General features: G+C 35.5%; 1 long non-coding RNA gene across 1 annotated transcript in view; it reads left to right on the forward strand.

Annotated features, from left to right (window-relative positions):
- The window catches only part of LOC307191943, a 94,026-nt gene that overhangs the window by 45,154 nt on the left and 31,899 nt on the right, over positions 1 to 16,973 (forward strand). Inside the window, exon 3 of the long non-coding RNA XR_013829908.1 lies at positions 7,315 to 7,444. This is a non-coding gene — a long non-coding RNA (uncharacterized lncRNA). The remainder of the gene's footprint in view (positions 1 to 7,314; positions 7,445 to 16,973) is intronic.

Genomic DNA, 16,973 nt, shown 5'->3' on the forward strand with positions numbered 1-16,973 from the left:
CCACTTTAAAACACTGTAGTGAAGACTGATTTTTCATGATATTATACAGTTTGTCTAATAGTGTATTCTCATTGTGCACCAGAAACATACTAGGTTTTTAGCAAATATATTCTGAATGACTGTACAAATTACTGTATGGATGTAATAAAAGTAAAGGGCTAGTGAAATTGACTATTATTTTTTGGACAAGTAAGAATAGATTTAAACTGCAGCAATGATTTAATTTTTATTGAGGATTTATAATTCATATTTATATACTGCAGTGATTTTTGGAAAAAATTATTAACCCATCAATGGAGGCTGAACTATGTTTAGTCTTTCCATAATCTTTTTTATTTATTTTTATTTATTTTTAAACATCATTATTGTAGTATAACTGCTTTACGATGGTGGGTTAGTTTCTGCTTTATAACAAAGTGAATCAGTTATACATATACATATATCCCCATACCTCTTCCTTCTTGCGTCTCCCTGCCTCCCACCCTCCCTATCCCACCCCACTAGGTGGTCACAAAGCACCGAGCTGATCTCCCTGTGCTATGCGGCTGCTTCCCACTAGCTATCTATTTTACATTTGCTAGTGTATATATGTCCATGCCATTCTCTCACTTTGTCCCATCTTACCCTTCCCCCTCCCCATATCCTCAAGTCCATTCTCCAGTAGGTCTGCGTCTTTATTCCCGTATTGTCCCTAGGTTCTTCATGTCCATTTTTTGTTTGTTTTGTAGATTCCATATATATGTGTTAGCATACGGAATTTGTTTTTCTCTTTCTGACTTATTTCACTCTGTATGACAGACTCTAGGTCCATCCAACTCACTACAAATAACTCAATTTCGTTTCTTTTTATGGCTGAGTAATATTCCATTGTATATATGTACCACTTTTCTTTATCCATTCATCTGTCGATGGACACTTAGGTTGCTTCCATGTCCTGGCTATTGTAAATAGAGCTGCAATGAACATTGTGGTACATGACTCTTTTTGAATTATGGTTTTCTCACGGTATATGCCCAGTAGTGGGATTGCTGGGTCGTATGGTAGTTCTGTTTTTAGTTTTTTAAGGAACCTCCATACTGTCCTCCATAGTGGTTGTATCAACTTACATTCCCACCAACAGTGCAGGAGGGTTCCCTTTTCTCCACACCCTCTCCAGCATTTATTGTTTGTAGATTTTTTGATGATGGCCATTCTGACCGGTGTGAAATGATATCTCATTGTAGTTTTGATTTGCATTTCTCTAATGATTAATGATGTTGAGCATTCTTTCATGTGTTTGTTGGCAATCTGCATATCTTCTTTGGAGAAGTGTCTATTTAGATCTTCTGCCCATTTTTGGATTGGGTTTTTTTTTTTATATTGAGCTGCATGAGGTGCTTATAAATTTTGGAGATTAATCCTTTGTCAGTTGCTTCATTTGCAAATATTTTCTCCCATTCTGAGGGTTGTCTTTTCATCTTGTTTATGGATTCCTTTGCTGTATGAAAGCTTTTAAGTTTCATTAGGTCCCATTTGTTTATTTTTGTTTTTATTTCCATTTCTCTAGGAGTTGGCTCAAAAAGGATCTTGCTGTGATTTATGTCATAGAGTGTTCTGCCTATGTTTTCCTCTAAGAGTTTTATAGTGTCTGGCCTTATATTTAGGTCTTTAATCCATTTTGAGTTTATTTTTGTGTATGGTGTTAGGGAGTGTTCTAATTTCATTCTTTTACATGTAGCTGTCCAGTTTTCCCAGTACCACTTATTGAAGAGGCTGTCTTTTCTCCATTGTATATTCTTGCCTCCTTTATCAAAGGTAAGATAACCATGGGTGTGGGTTTATCTCTGGGCTTGCTATCCTGTTCCATTGATCTATATTTCTGTTTTTGTGCCAGTACCATACTGTCTTGATTACTGTAGCTTTGTACTATAGTCTGAAGTCAGGAAGCCTGATTCCTCCAGCTCTCTTTTTCTTTCTCAAGATTGCTTTGGCTATTCGGGGTCTTTTGTGTTTCCATACAAATTGTGAAATTTTTTGTTCTAGTTCTGTAAAAAATGCCATTGGTAGTTTGATAGGGACTGCATTGAATCTGTAGATAGCTTTGGGTAGTAGTCATTTTCACAATATTGATTTTTCCAATCCAAGAACATGGTATACTCTCCATCTGTTTATGTCATCTTGGATTTCTTTCATCAGTGTTTCATAGTTTTCTGGCTACAGGTCTTTCACCTCCTTAGGTAGGTTTATTCCTAGGTATTTCATTCTTTTTGTTGCAATGGTAAATGGGATTGTTTTCTTTAATTTCTCTTTCTGATTTTTTGTTGTTAGTATATAGGAATGCCAGAGATTTTTGTGCATTAATATCATATCCTGCAACCTTACCAAAATCACTGATTAGTTCTAATAGTTTTCTGGTGGCATCTTAAGGATTTTCTATGTATAGTATCATGTCATCTGCGAACAGTCACAGCTTTACTTCTTCTTTTCCAATTTGTATTCCTTTTATTTCTTTTTCTTCTCTGATTGCCATGGCTAGGACTTTCAAAACTATGTTGGATAAGAGTGGCAAGAGTGGACATCCTTGTGTTGTTCCTGATCTTAGTGGAAATGGTTTCAGTCTTCACCATTGATGATGATGTTGGCTGTGGATTTGTCATATATGGCCTTTATTATGTTGAGGTAAGTTCCCTCTATGCCTACTTTCTAGAGGTTTTTTATCATAAATGGGTGTTGAATTTTGTCAAAAGCTTTCTCTGCATCTATTGAGATGATCATATAGTTTTTCTCCTTCAGTTTGTTAATATAGTGTATCACATTGATTGATTGGTGTATATTGAAGAATCCTTGCATTCCTGGGATAAACCCCACTTCACCATGTTGTATGATCCTTTAAATGTGCTGTTGGATTCTGTTTGCTAGTATTTTGTAGAGGATTTTTGCATCTATGTTCATCAGTGATACTGGCCTGTAGTTTTCTTTCTTTCTGTAGGAGTTGTTCCACGTGTAGATGTATTTCTGATGTATTTGTGGAGAGGAAGGTGATCTCCACGTCTTACTCTTCCGCCATCTTGAAGCTCCTTCTCAGCCTTTCCATAATCTAAAAGCTGTTAAAATATAGAATATGAAGGGTGACAGGCTCTTCTGCTTTTGAAACCTCATTCTCTCTCTATGATGAGCATTATTCCAGTCTCAGACTCTACAGCTACTGAATGTAGTAGATGGGTGAGAGAAAAATTAGTCCTAGAAAAAAAGGGCATTCCTCAATATTCAGCCAGGATTCATTCTGACTGCACATGGCAGAAATCCAACTGGAACACATTTACTCCGAGAGTGGTATTGGTTATCTACTCAGACTTTAGGAATCACAAAGCATTAGCTATTCTCAGAAATGACTGAGAACAGGGATTTGAAAGACACCAGGTGTTGATCATTCTCTGTCTTCACCTTAGTATGTTCTCTCATTATTCAGGCTTTTTACAGCTGACTAGCTAATTCACCATGGCAGTGCCGGCTCTCGAGCTAGTGTATTTCCATTGTGCTACGCAAGGCACGTTACATATCATACTTCAGTCCTCAGGTTAAAAAGTCATAGAGGAATAAATTAATTAGTCTTATTTTGCTGAAGTGTCCAAAAATAGAGTTCTTGGGTACAAGGATTAGGTAACTCCCTCTACAACAGGGTGGTTAGGTTCAGGGGAGGGACAGTCCCCCCACATAAGAAGGTGCCGTACTATTCCTGGGATGTTCAGTAATTTAGAAAATTCATCAGTCTGAGACTGTCAGCTAGAAACTGGTTATCATTTAATAGGAAAAAACTAATCTAGTAGATTATAAAATTGCTAGTAGCATGAGGTCAAAAAATGAAAATGGTTTCTGTATGTGTGTGTGTTTGTGAAAGAGAGAAAGATTTAATGTCTCACTGGTTCTGAAAAGAATGATTCTTTTTCTTCTCGTTTGTTCGTTTTTAGAAAACGAAATCCAGTAGCTAATGGTTTAGACGTCCATGTAAGATAGGTGTTAGAGGTCTCTTGTGATAAAAGAATATTTAAATAACAATGAAATTATGAAGATATAAATGATAGGAAAGTCAGTCAAGACTAAGAGAAGATTTCCTAAGTCAAATCCTTGATATCGTATGACTCTGAAAGTGTTTTCTCTCTTTTTTTCATTTCCTGACCTTTTCTGTGACTTCCCTAAAACTGACTAAATCTGTCAAGGATATTGTGTTAGAACAGCCAGCCCTCATCCTAACTACCAGGTGAGCAATTGTATGAGTGAGCCTGGGCGAGATCATCCGAACCCAACAAGATTAATAGAAACACCCAGACCACCTGTATACTCATGAGAGCTAAAAAGAAGTTGTTTAAGACACTGAATTTGGAAGTGATTATTTCAGAATCCTGAAATATTCTAAGTCCTTTTCCAGAAACATGGAACTGGTTGTGCTAGCAGGGTAGCCACAGAGATGAAGCGCTAAGCATGCTTGAGCCCATGAACAATTGTGTAATTTTCCTCAGGGGACCCAGCACATGCTTGTGCTGACTTGGAAGCCCCAGAGAGGGCTCTCTGGGCTGCCAGAGACACCACAAGAGCCCAGAACCGCTCTTGCTTTCCAGGAAGCAGTGGAGAGTTACCCCTGTCTCAGTGATTTCAGGATTTTCTACCTTACTTCAGAACCCCAGGATCAACACTGCTGAAAATTGAGCCTCAGTGATGATGCCAGTTACCTGGCCAAGCTTCTAGCAAAATTTTAAGTCCCTTCCAGGGCCCAAACAACTCTTGTGCTGGGCTGGAAGACCCAGAGAGTGCCTCTTGCACCACCAGAACTACCAAAAACTTTCTAAGTCTACTTGGGGGCCCAGGAACCATTTTTGCCTTCCTAGAGAAGTTGGAGAAAGTATTACCCTCTGCCTGAGTGTCCTTAGAATTTTCAACCTCACCTCAGAGCCTGGAGCCATTGCCAAAAATTGACGTACAACGAGGGTGTCCTCAGCCTGGCTGAGCTAATGGAACTTTTCTAAATTCCTTTTTTGTCCCAAGAAAAGTTTGTGCTGTACTGGAAGGCATAGAAATCTTACCTTACCTTTATTATTATTTTTTTTTCTTTTTTTGTGGTACATGGGCCTCTCACTGTTGTGGCCTCTCCTGTTGTGGAGCACAGGCTCCAGACGCGCAGGCTCAGCGGCCATGGCTCACGGGCCCAGCCGCTCCGTGGCATGTGGGATCTTCCCGGACCAGGGCATGAACCCGTGTCCCCTGCATCGGCAGGTGGACTCTCAACCACTGCGCCACCAGGGAAGCCCCCTTACCTTTACTTTTGAAAACTATTCACTGATCATTAAATTCTAAGTTGACAGTCTTTTTTTCTTTTTTTTTTTTCCCCTTCAGTATTTAAAGATGATGCTATATCTATGGCTCACAAAATATCTCAGGAAAAGTCTGTTGTCATTCTCCTATCTGTTCCTGTGTACATGGTGTGTCTTCTTTTCTCTGGCACCTTTTAAGACTTTCTCATCACTGGTTTTTAGCAATTTGTTATGTTCTGCTTTGCTCTGATCTCTATGTGGCTTAAGTTTCATTGAGATTCATGAATCTGAAATCTTAGATATATGAGTTCATAGTTTTTATCAAATTTGGAAATTTTTTGGATATATTACTTCAATTTTTTTTCTACTGTCCTCTTTCAAGAATTCCAACTACACATATGTTAGACAGCTTAGATTAATATACTGGTTTTTTATCTTTTAAAAAATTATGCTTCAGTTTGGAAACTTTTATTTCTTTATAATTGATCCCTTGTTCTGCACTCTCTTGTGTTGTTTATCTCATCCACTGTAGTTGCCATTTTAAATATTGTAATTTTCATCTCTGATTGAGGCATTTTAGTACTTTCTATTTCCATCCACATCATATTTATGTTTTTATGTATATTCTTGAGTATCATGTATATCATATTCACAATAGATTTTTAAAGGCTTTTGTCTACTAAGTTCATCTTCTGTATTACTTCTGCGTCTATTTCTATTTACTAATTTTTCTCTGGTAATGAACCATATTTTCCTGTTACTTTGCACCCCTGATCATTTTTGATTGGATGCTGTACATTATAAATTTTACTTTGTTGGATTTTGTTGTATTTCTTAAAGAGTATTGGTCTTTGTTCTGGCATGTAGTTAAAGTATTGAGGTGGTTTGGATCCAGTGAAAACTTGTTTTTAAGCTTTGTTAGTTCTGTCCAGTAGCCTTTAGTTTAGAGCTAATTAGGTATCACTCCTAAGAAAATTTGATTCTGAATATTCTATCCAATGTCCCATGATTTATGAGGTCTCTCTACTCTGCCTGGTGAAAAGCAAAGTATTCATAAGTATTCTGCAAAACTTCTTTGGTCTTTCCAGTGGTGCTTTTTGGAGTCTTATGGCATTTCACTTCAAGTTTGTTGAGATCAGCATTTAGATAAACATTTAAGGGTAACCTCTTTGCAGAGTTCCAGAGCTCTGTCTCTCTCAGTGCAACTCTCTTTCCTCTGGTATTCTGCCCCATGGGTCTATTCAGATCTCCTTTCTCATATTCCAGCCTCTGTCTACTTAGCTTTTTGACTACTGGACTTTATTAGGATTTCTCTCCCTAAGAAGTGCCCTGGAAATGGCATTAGGTAGTACACAGGAGCAATTGTGGGTTCATCTCATTGTCAAGACACTTGCACTGGCTTTTGTCCAAGACTAAATGTAGTTGTTTTAGTATTTGTCCATTTTTCTAAGCGTCTATGATGGGAGGGAAATTCCTATAGCAATTAATTCTTCATGGAAAGTTTTTTTTTAATTGGTGACTGAGTATACTTATGTTTTCCATATTTTAAAACGTATTATAATATATATGGAATCTAAAAAAAGTGGTTATGAAAAACCTAGGGGCAGGGCAGGAATAAAGACGCAGATGTAGAGAATGGACTTGAGGACACGGGGAGGGGGAAGGGTAAGCTGGGATGAAGTGAGAGAGTGGCATGGACTAATATACACTACCAAATGTAAAATAGATAACTAGTGGGAAGCAGCCGCATAGCACAGGGAGATCAGCTCGGTGCTTTGTGACCCCCTAGAGGGGTGAGACGGGGAGGGTGGGAGGGAGACGCAAGAGGGAGGAGCTATGGGGATATATGTATATGTGTACCTGATTCACTTTGTTTTAAAGCAGAAACTAACATACCATTGTAAAGCAATTATACTCCAATAAAGATGTTTAAAAATAAAAATAATAATTGAATTTTTAAAGTTTTCTCATACTATTATAGTTACTGTGGGTGACTTAATATTTATAAGTTGAAATTCTTGCTTTCCAGGAGGATACGAAGGATAAATATATTAAAGACTCAGTGAAGGGATGAGTTTGCTGGCGACTGATTGTATACATAGAAATCAGAAAGAACTTCAAAGATTTGAGTCTGTTTAAATTGAAGAAATCTTTCCAAGGTATGTTGTGATTTCTTATTATTTTTTAGTGAACTAGCATTTTTTAAGTTAAAAAAGTAAGACATTAATTTTGATAATTGATAATATTGAAGATTGACTCTAGCAAAAAAAAAAAAAAAAAAACTCCCTTTTTTTGAACCTTTAAGGAAAAATCCAAGAAAATCCAAGAGAATCTTCAGATAAATTCTTAGACTAATAGGACAGTTAATCAATAGGACTAATAGGACAGTGTGTTGATGTAAGATTTTTGTTCTGCCGGTATAAAGTTACAGTTATAAACGATGCATAAGTTCTAGAAATATGCCGTACAACATCCTGCCTATAATTAACAATACAGCATTGTGCACTTAAAAATTTGTTAAAAGAGTAGATCTTATGTGTCTTACCACAGAATAAAACAAAACAAAAACAAAACCAATAAAACAAGCAGAAAACCCCAAAGGTTTTTCATATGGATCGATATGTTTATTACCTCAATTATGATAATGGTATCATGGCTGTCTGTGTATATTCAAATTCATCAGATTGTAAACATTAAATATGTGACTTTTTTCTATATCAATTATAGCTCAACAAAGCTGAAAAAACCACCTGTACACATTGTTCATAGCAGCTTTAATTGTAATAGCCCAAATTTGGAAATAGCCCAGATGTCCTTCATTCAACAAGTACATGGTTAAATAAACTGTAGTATGTCCCTACAATGGATTATTGTTCAGCTAAAAAATTAAATTTAAAAAGAACAAACTACTGATACATGTAACAACTTGAATGGATCTCACGGCATTATGGTGAGTGAGATAAAAAAATAATCTCAGGGCTTCCCTGGTGGCGCAGTGGTAGAGAGTCCGCCTGCCGATGCAGGGGACATGGGTTCGTGCCCCTGTCCAGAAGGATCCCGTGTGCCACGGAGCGGCTGGGCCCGTGAGCCATGGCCACTGGGCCTGCACGTCCAGATCCTGTGCTCCGCAATGGAAGAGGCCACAGCAGGGAGAGGCCCACGTACCACAAAAAAAAGAAAATCTCAAAAAGTTACATAATGTATATTTCAATTTCTACATCATTCTTGAAAAGACAAAGTTCACGAAATGGAGAACAAATCAGTGGTTAGGGAAGGAGGGAGGTGTGACTTTAAAATGGTATCTCCAGGGGGTTCCTTTGTGGTGACATAACAGTTCTATATCTTGATTAAGATGGTGGTTTATATGAATCTAAACATGACAAAAAACACATAAAGCTATACACAAAGACATACCAAAAAGAGAATTTGTGCAGAAACTGGTGACATTGGAATAACGTCTTTAGGGTAATTAATTGTATTTCATCAATGGCAATTTCCTGGTTTTGATTATGTATGTACTATAGTAATATAAGATGTTACCATTGAGGGACACTAAGTGATGGGTATGTGGGACCTTTCTGCACTATTTTTACAAGTTCTGGAGCCTATAATTATTTCAGGATAAAAGTTTTAAAGCACAATTAATTGTATAATTTTGAATACTAGAAAAACCAGAAAATGTAACTTAGAAAAGAAATATTTACCATAGCAATAAAGCATACATATTATCCTAATAATAACTATAAAAATATACTGAAGGGAAAATAAATCTGTAAGACAGTTAAGAGAGAAAATCTTAAACCTTTTTTTAAAAAAATTATTTAGTTTTGGCTGTGTTGGGTCTTCATTGCTGCACATGGACTTTCTCTAGTTGCGGTGAGCAGGGGCTACTCTTCGTTGCGGTGCATGGGCTTCTCATTGTGGTGGCTTCTCTTGTTGCGGAGCACAGACTCTAGGTGCACGGGCTTCAGTAGTTGTGGTGCGCAGGCTCAGTTGTTGTGGCTCGCGGTTTCTAGAGCACGGGCTCAGTAGTTGTGGCGCACAGGCTTAATTGCTCCATGGCATGTGGGATCTTCCTGGACCAGGGCTCAAACCTGTGTCCCCTGCATTGGCAGGCAGATTCTTAACCACTGTACCACCAGGGAAGTCCATTAAACCTTTTTTTAAGCAATTCAAGAAAACCTAAATACATGGAGAGATGTACATGTTTATACATGATTAGTCAATATGATAAAGATGTTAGTTTTCCCAAAATTATATGTTCTATGTAATTCTGATCAAAGTACCAACCAGGTTTTTAATGAAACTTGAAAGGCTAATTATAAAATTTACATGAAAGCACAAAGGCCCAAATATGTCAAAGACGCTCCTGAAAAAGTATAAAGTTGGAGAATGTGTCCTATGCAATCCAAAATATAACAAGGGTATATTAAATTAAATGCAGTATGGTATTCAAACAAGGATAAAAAAGATGGACTAGAGAGAATAAGTATCTTAGAGACACACCCATGAATACTTGGAAAATTGAATTACAAAACAGGTAGCATGTCAAATCAGTGGACTCTTTGGAAATATGTTGAGGCTATAGGTTAACTGTAAAACAAAACATAAATATAAAACACATATATTAGAATCAATTCCAGGTGGATTAAGTATCAATATATGAAAACTAAGAATTTAAAATTTTAGAAGATAAAAGACTATCTTATTGCTTCAGGATAGTGAAGATTTTCTTATATAAAATACAAAAATCACAGTCCCTAAAAAATGATAGACAAAATTCCATATAATAAATTAAACAGTGTGCATCAAACAATGCTATAAAAATTGAAAAGATATGTACCAGACTTTTAGAACAGATTTACAATGATCTACACACAATACAAAATAAAACATGAACAAACATTACGAGCTGGTAATTCACTGAAATGAAACTCAAACAGAAGTATACAGTTTCAGTAATAATCAGTGAGTTAAAATTAAAACCACAATGAGATGTTACTTCAGAACCAGCAAACAAGAAAGCACTAAGAGTCTGACAATACCAATGCTCATTTATATAGGGAGCAATGTGTAAATCACATACACTCCAGGTAAGGTATTATAAGCACTTTATATATCTAATTAATATGACAATATGGAAGACCTATAGCTAGGCAGTTCCTCTCCCAGGAATCGTTTGAACATCTCATATTAGTATTTATTTAGAGGTTCATAATAGCCCTTTTACTATATAAATTAACCCATTGTTATTCATATTGTACATGTATTTGGTATGTTTTTATAATGAAAAAAATTTTAATCTATGTATAATGTAGTTCTGTCTTTATTAGATTTTTAAAATAACATTATGCTGCCATTACAAAAAGATTTTGAATGCTTTATTCTCTTTCTACTCTTTGGAATGAATTAAATTACATTGAAGTTATCTATTCATTTTATGTCAATAGTTTCACTCATGCCAAGGTTTAAAATTTATCTATATTGTATTTAGCAAAATAATTCCTTACGATTTTTTTCTAATGTACTCTGTAGATGTATTTTTCCATTCTCCTTTGTTTTCTTCTTTATTTCCACTGAATTAGCTTAGCTAGTGGTTTATCTATTTTACTTTTTTCCCATTTGCATTTTTTAAAATTAATTAATTAATTAATTTATTTTTGGGTGTGTTGGGTCTTCGTTTCTGTGCGAGGGCTTTCTCTAGTTGCGGCAAGCAGGGGGCCACTCTTCATCGTGGTGCGCAGGCCTCTCACTGTCGCAGCCTCTCTTGTTGCGGAGCACAGGCTCCAGACGCGCAGGCTCAGTAGTTGTGGCGCACAGGCTTAGTTGTTCCGTGGCATGTGGGATCTTCTCAGACCAGGGCTTGAACCCGTGTCCCCTGCACTGGCAGGCAGATTCTCAACCACTGCGCCACCAGGGAAGCCCCCCCATTTGCATTTTCAAAGAACCACATCATTGATTTATTTATTAGTTCTGATTTTCTGTTTTCTAGCTCATTAATTTCAGCTTTTATATTACTTAGTTTCTTCCTCCAACTTTCCTTGTTTTATTTTTCTGTATTTTTACTAACTTGCTGGGTTTAATGGTCAATAAATTTTCATTTGTTCTTAGTTTGTATTGTAAATATTTACAGCTATGCATTTCTCTTTCCAGAGTGCAATCCATTGATTCTAGTACATAATATTTTCAGTATCAACATTCCTAGATATTTTGAAATTGTGTTCTTGATTTATTTTATTTAAATGATTTTTAAGGCTGTTTCTTAGCCTTAAAAATTTCAATTGTTTCCAGTTTTACGATGAATTTCTAGTTTTACTGCGCTATGATCAGAATGTATAATTTTATTTTTTTATAAAATATTTTAATTCCCTTTGTATTCAGTTAATTAAGATGGTTTTTGTACCCCTGAAAAGAAAGTTTGTTTTCTAGTTTTATAGTCTGAATTCTAAAGAAAATTAATTTGATTTCTTTTACGTTTACTCATTTTTTATTTGCTTTTTAGTGCTGATGGAAATAAATTAATGTCTTCTAATTTATCTTTGTTTCTGTGTTTCTCCCTGCATTTCTTGTAGTTTTTATTTATGAATATCGAAGCTCTTCTGTTTGATTTTAAAGTCATTATAAAGTCTCCTCATTACAACTATCATGATTCTCAACTTTTAGATTTTCCTTAATTGTTTCAAATTAGTTTTTATTAATATTGATACTGGAATATTTGAAAGAAAAATACTTATGATAGATTTTCATGATTCAGTTTACTCTATTTTTAGAGTGTCCTTTTTCTTCAGAAAAGTTTATTTTTCCACCTTCAGTTCAAACTGTTGCTGTAAGATTATGCTTCTTGTTTTCTTTTTGTTTGCATTTTCTGGATATATCTTTAACAATACTATTACTTTCAGACTTCTTGTTTTGGTTTTAGCTTTGTCTCATATTTGTCAAATAATTGTTTTTTTCCCTTTGAACTGCTGATTACAAACATGCATGTATATGTGTGTGTGTGTCTAGGCGCACACATGTGTATATTCACCTTTGTTTTATATTATGTTTTCAATATTTCTTTCTTTTAATCATCCTTTAAAAATCTTTGTTTGATTTGCATTATCTTTGTCTTGTGTTTCTTATATGTTTCTCTTCTGAACATCTAGGGGGCTTCATGATGAAGCCATGACAGCTATGGTGGTTCATTTGTGCCTGTTTGTGTGTGTGTGTGTGCGCGTGCATGTGCATGTATGCATGTCTTCATGTTTGTGTGTAGACTTTTTTCTAGTATGATTTAGCCATTAATGCTTTTCAGATGACAAAGTTTGCAGATCCAGGGCATTTTGCTACTCAGTTTCTTCTTCCCTTTCCAAGCTCAGCAATCTGCATTTTACAATAGTTGTGCATTTGTTTATATGGATACCCCCAACCAGCCCCTGTCTCTCAGTACTGCTAAGTAAGTTTCAAGGAGGCTCTCAGAGCAAGTTCATGCAGCACAACCTTGGAATTCCAAGTGTGAAATCCCTGGTCTTGCTCCTACTTTGGAGGCCTTTTGATCTACCTGCTCTGAAAGATCTGCTGGTTCTGTGTCCTCTGTGGTGGTCCCGTTCACGTAGCACCCTTGGTTGTCCTTTTCACATGGCATATAGGGTTACAGGTATTTGCTAGTCCGTATATATTTTTTCTCTGCTTCTCATTCACCTTTATTCCAGTTGGTTTCAGAGCAGAGTGGGGATATATAGAAAAGAGCTCAGTCATATGAAAGTGTTTAATAATTATGAAAAGTGATTTTTAAACATCTCCAATTATAATAAATTCTCTTAGAGTATCTTCCTCTCTCCCTTTGATCACTGTACAGTGTTCAATATTTGCTTCTTGTTTGATAGCTGATAGATACTGCCAGGGTTAATGTATGGGCTATGAACACATTCAAAATCCTGGAAACATTTGTCTAATTTGATTTTTATGTCAGTGTTCAAATCCCTGGATTTAGGTTATCATGAAAAGGAAGACTCTTACTGGGTTTTACTTGTTTAGTATTCAAGAGAGATTTCCCCTTAAATCTCCTTCAATATATCAACTTTGTGCAATATAGAATAAGAGATTAAGATGCTGCCTATGTCAATATACTTTTCCATAAATTAAAAGAACATTTATTCTTTGTAGACTATCATTTATTTAAAATATATCTAGTACCACTGACTTCCATCTTTATGAGGGCAAGTATAACAACTCATGTATTTATATTTACAGAAAGAAGACAGTCATGGAGCTTATAATAGTATGATATACAAGATTGCTAGCTAATGTTGATCATCTACTATATGCCAAGCACCATACCAAGCAATATGTTTACTTCATTTTGTTTAATCCCCTCAGCAATTAAGATGGATTTGTTCTTTCATCTAATAAACATTGTAAGTGCTGTGCTGAGGAGGAAAATTATATTAAAGATAAGAACAAGGATTTTAAACAAGAGGATGAAACAGTTTTCCTTAGATTTGAAGTCTATCATTCTGGCTGCTGAATGATATCAAATGGAGTAGGAATAAACAGATAACAGAGAAAATTTAGGACAATATAAAGCATTATATTTTTTCTAAGGACAACCAGAAGACTTGGGTTATTTTTTAAAGGGTTATGAGGAATAGATTGATGTAAAAATTTTTTAAGAATAATATTCTTGCCACTGTGTAGGTAATACTTCTGAGGGAAATGTGAGTAGAAAAAGAGAGATGAGTCGTGATACTGTTGCCATGTTCTGGGTAAGTGATGATGGTGGACTAGACTGGGATTTAGGCAGAGAAATGGAGAGAAATTAATCACACGTGTACAGTTAGAGCAGAAGGTGAATGTAGAGAGGATTCTTGAGTTAATCACCTAAGCAATTGGGTGAGAATGGTGTTGCTTTTACCATTATGTGAAAGATTGGGGTTTAGAGGGATGGGAAACTAATTTCTAGGACACTTAAAATATATCTGACTACACGAAAAATATATCTGACTATGCGACTCCCAAGAAGAATCTTAAGTAGGCAAATGTGATGTGCAGTTTTTAGCTCTGAAGACTGGGCTTGGCTTAGAGATATTTAACTTGGAACTATGAAATGGAGAGAATGTAGAGAGAGAAGAAAGGACTTTTGAATTGATCCTGAATATGTCATCACAGTTATCACTTACCTACAGTCTGTGGTTGTTACTAGTTCTTTAGGCAGAAAGGCACAAGGCACATTTCCAGATCTCCAGAATGGTGGGAAGGTATCACTAGGCTGAAAACAAACCTTTGTGAACTTAGTAGAGAGCTTTCTGTAGAATCTGATGGTCCTCACCCCTATTGGGTGATTTCTTTCATAGTGTGATGCCTTCATGAAACTTAAAGGCCAGGAGGGTTTGCCTTTCTGGCAGGGAGAATGTTGTTATGTCTCATGCTTTATACAGTATCTTCATTCAGTTACATTATTATAACCTTTATTTACGTTGTAGGAAATTATTTTCCTGCATTGTACATTTTGGTGTTTTTCTTTAAGTCACCATTACTCTAATGTTAGAAAAATTAAAACTTAGATTCTGCCGTACCCATTTCAAAAGTAGCCAGAATAAAGCTTTAGTCACCAGTTTAAAATATAAGTACAAGTATGTTTCTGGAATAAAAATGTGGGTTTGGAGTAACAGTGTGTGGTGAAGACCTTCAAAGGACCCAAACCAATGGGCTCTAATTATTAAAGTTATATATAAAAAATACTCTAAGACCAACTCACTTCATATTTATCTTTTTCATTTCAATAATGTTATTCAACATGTGGCAATGAAAGCTGCATTATGTTTTTGGATACTGACAAGGCGTTTAACAAATATTTCATGCTATCCTTATAAGAAAAATTGAGACATTTGTGCTGAATATTAGTATAATCTGGTGCCTTCCTAAATAATGGAATAAGCGTGCCAAAAATGTGTATAATTATCTGTCAGCATCAACAAGAAAGGAGCATTTTAGTAGAGATGCCATTAAACTGTTATGAATTTCTTAACTCTTTAATATTTTAATAATATTTTACTAATTTACAAACTAATTTATTAGTTTAATATTTTAATAATATTTCAATAAAATACAAATAAAGCTGAAAAGTATTATTTGCACTTATTTTTTTCAAAAATAATTTAATTATGGCCAGGAAAATTATAAACTATCTAAATATTTTTGCCTAATAAATACTCATAACTGTGTCTATATCTGTGTATATATGCATGTTTGAATGTGAGTTAACATTTCCAGCTGCAGATTCATTAAAAACAGCAAGTTCACTAGGAGCTTGTGCAAGACTTTCGAAACACAAAGGTATGTACATTGTTCTCTAGAAGTACCAGGAAATGTAAAGCAAGTCAAAGCAATGATCCAGATGGCAGAAGGCAAGGAAGAAATGATGAGTCTGTGGGTATATGGTGCTGTCCAGGGCTTCAGTGTTTCCTTTGATTTTCTCATAAGTAGCCTGATAACAGACGCTATAGACGTTGAAATGCAGGAACCACCTCTACCTGGATGTCTCACAGGCATCTGAAATCAATATGTACAAAGCCCGTCTCAATATCCACGCTGTGAAATTCCCTTGTAATTCTGTTTTGCAAAGCCACCCCTTAGCCTGGGCAAGAAATATTGGAGATACCTCTCTTCTTCATGTAAATTTATATGATTCTATATCCTACAAACTTCGTGATTCTGTTTACTTTTCACCAACATTCCTGCTTGGAATCTTCAGTTATCCAATATATATCCTGTATACCCCTCAGAGTAATTTGAAAATGTAAATCTGATCACCTCTTTCCAATGTCTACTTATTAATTTTGGGATAAAGTTAAAGTTAATATTGTTCACTAGGAAGTTCATTATTAGGCAGGCTCTATTTATTTACCCTTCCAACTGTGCTCATTTAAAATTTTTTTTCACTCTTGGGTGCTACCTGTGAGCAATATAGAGGATGTTTAGCTTCTCAAAAGTGCACATCTCTCTCAACTTTGAAACTTTAACTGTAGAGATTAGAGTTAGAACAAAAAATGTAAATGTTATAAACTATGGATCAAAAACTTAATGTGCAATTAATAATTATGAGCAACATCTGGGCCAGTTAGTTAAAAAAGATTGGAATTGATATTACTTGTCAATTATATTTGTATTGATTCTCTATTTAATACATTACTAAATAATTTCTCAAGTCTATCATGCTGATCACATCTGTGATTCATACAAGTTGAGAAAGGTGGAGGATATATTACTTGGATGACAAAAATAAATATACCAGTATGGAACAGGAAGGTGTTTCCTTGGGGCTTTCTACCTCAGTGGGGAAATATGAATAGAAAGAGCTCATTAAAGCAAGACTAGGAAAAAAAAAAACAAAAAACAGAGGAAGTCATTAGTGATTCAAAGATATCAAAACATTCCAGGAAGACAAAAAGCTGAAAGTATAGAAGAAACTAATGCCTGGTGTTTTTTGATTTGATGCGAGATATTTTAGCTTGTTGGATGCTGGATATTTTGCACTCCTAAAAATATTCTTGAGCTTTCTTTGTTCTTGAAGGCAGTGAAGTTTTTTGGGAACAGTCTGATGATTTTGTGTCGTGATTTTAAGCTTTGTTGGCATTTACTTTAGGGCTAATTTTGTCTCCCTAGTGACACAGAACACTCAGTGCTCTATTCAAGCCCCAAGATATCACA

This window comes from Stenella coeruleoalba, assembly GCF_951394435.1.
Source record: "Stenella coeruleoalba genome assembly, chromosome: 9".
NCBI lineage: Eukaryota > Metazoa > Chordata > Mammalia > Artiodactyla > Delphinidae > Stenella > Stenella coeruleoalba.